Source organism: Triticum dicoccoides, chromosome 2B, assembly GCF_002162155.2.
Source record: "Triticum dicoccoides isolate Atlit2015 ecotype Zavitan chromosome 2B, WEW_v2.0, whole genome shotgun sequence".
NCBI lineage: Eukaryota > Viridiplantae > Streptophyta > Magnoliopsida > Poales > Poaceae > Triticum > Triticum dicoccoides.
Window position 1 is genome coordinate 372,908,800 of NC_041383.1, and position 2,412 is coordinate 372,911,211.

Below are 2,412 nucleotides of genomic sequence, written 5' to 3' on the forward strand. Positions count from 1 at the left end.
TAAATATAGAAAATCCTAAACCTTGTCTACCCGGCAGTCCAACTGCCCACTCGCTATCTTTTGCTCGCGCGCAGTGCAGCGCACAAGCAGCCCAGCCTTTTGGCCCAGCCCAAGAAGCCAACCGCGCCAGCCTGCGTCAGCGCTGGATCCCCCTAAAAAAACAGATGTAGGCCCACTTGCCAGCCTCTCTTCCCTCCTCTGTTTGACCGGCACGTAGACCCCGCACGCGTCTTCAACCTTCGCTCGAACTCCCCTTCCTGTACGACAACGCCGCCACGCCCAGATCGGTCTCCGGCGATTCGTGTGACCCCGAACCCGTCGCGCCAATCCATGGGCATCTAGCGATCCTGCTTCTTCCTCTCGTCCGATTCCCACATCCATCCTTCGGATCCTTGTTCGAGATCAACCACATGGACCTCTCCGAGCTCCGCTACCCGAAGCTCCATCGATCGTCGATTCCGTCACCACCAGCGGTCCTGAGCTCCTCCCTTCTCCTATACGTCGTTGCCTTACCTTCCCTATCTCTCTGAGCGAACACACCGACCTCCGCCTGAACAGAACACCGCCGCCCGAGCCTCCCTCCACGGCCAATTCCGGCGAGAGTAAGAAATCTTCGGACCCCTATTTTCGTATATGGACCTCCACCACTCTCTGCTCCTTCCTGACCGAGTTTTCCCATCGCAGGAGCTCAGATTCGAGCTATCCCACCCACACCAAAGATCGTTGCTGCCGCCGTTGCTCTAGCTGAATAGAGCGACGCTACCTGAAACTCGCTGTCGCCGCCTCCTGTTCATCTGCTCGTGCGGTCGTTGCAGGACCCACCAGAGAACTCACGACGAATACCCTAAGTCCGTCGTGCCGCGCTTCATCCGTGCTATTCCCGAAGTCGTCCCCAATTTTCCTCCGCAGAGACGAGGGCACGGATTCGATTAAGCTCCGCCACCGAGCACCCTTCGTCGCTTGATTCTGATGACTGTATGCATCCCCGAGCGCGGCCGTTTCTTTATTTGATCGAGACTCTCAATGACGCATCCCCTGAACCATTTTGCCTCTCGCAGATTGATACCGGAGCAAGCTACCGACACACCCTCGATCCCATCGGAGTTTGGCGGCACCACCGAGCGACGACGCCACCAACAGAGGGCACTTCCTTCGCCGTTTTACGCCACCATCACCACCCCCGTCGAACACCGCACCCACAATGCCGCCTCAACTTCGATGGAGGACCACCGGAGTAGTGCCGCCGCCCCCGCCCGTACTGCCGCTGTCGTCCGTTGGCTCACGGTGAGCACACCACGCACATGACATCTCTCGACGAATCACATACTGCCACATGGCACCCGCACAACACAGCATCAGCAGCGTCGCTGCCACGGCAGAGTTTTTAACACAATCTGTGCACATATTGTTTCTGCTATAATTTTTGGTCTACACATCCAAACTCAGTGAAACTTTTCCTATGTGTTCATCTTGATCTTACCTATCCACTGGAATCAACAGTTTTAACTTCTAAACTCTTCAAATTCTAGCAATCAAATTTGTTTTCAAATCATATGTTGACCACATCTTGCAAACCATGTGTCTGATCCGGTTGATTCTTTTGGCATATGATTGCTTATATCAAATACTTCCTGAACATATCATGTGAACTCCATATTCAAATATTCCTTGCCCTGTTTTGAATTTAAATTCAATTCAAACTTCATTCTACTACAACTTGGGTTGTAGTACTTCTTTTCAAGTAATTCTTTTGGCAAATGAACCCATATGTCATATGCAGTATGTCAAATGACACATGTGTTGTTTTCAAAATACTTTTGACCATGTTCCATCTTATCTCCAATATAATCTTATATATCATCTTCTTCATGCATTGACTCTTGTGAGTTGATTTATTCACTTGTCCTTTATAGCACATAAAAGACCCTATATAATATATTAAGCCTATATATATTGGTGTTGTTCAACCTTGCCATATTTATTTTGTTGTTCTTTGGTTCTTACATACGGCATGGTTATTGATTTGAGTTCTTTCGTTTACGATAGATTGCTCGGAGCGTGACGAGTAGAATTGTCAGGAATTGTGAGTGCGACGATCTTCATCAAATATACCAGGCAAGTTACACCTTGATCATCCTTCATCCTATTTTTTATGCATGTAGTTCTATACCACAATACCATATTATGCATGTGTAGGAATATTATGGTAGTATGCTATTGCTATTGAGATGCAGTTAGTATGGCCTTATTGTCAATCATGGTAGTGTATTCTTGCTATGCTATGTAGGCGGGGATTGGTTCGTGTATGCATCGAGATTATGTGAGGACTATATATAATATAACTTGAGTAAAAACATAATATATAATTCACCTCTGGACGGACAGGGTTGCATCATGGTTTCTTGTTCCTTT

General features: G+C 48.1%; 1 long non-coding RNA gene across 1 annotated transcript; it reads left to right on the forward strand.

Moving 5' to 3' along the window:
• The first annotated feature begins 202 nt into the window (after nucleotides 1-202).
• Nucleotides 203-2,116, forward strand: LOC119363725. Its single transcript, XR_005174332.1, has 4 exons — nucleotides 203-602; nucleotides 685-975; nucleotides 1,059-1,284; nucleotides 2,047-2,116. It is a non-coding gene; the product is annotated as an uncharacterized LOC119363725 (long non-coding RNA).
• Nucleotides 2,117-2,412: the final 296 nt, after the last annotated feature.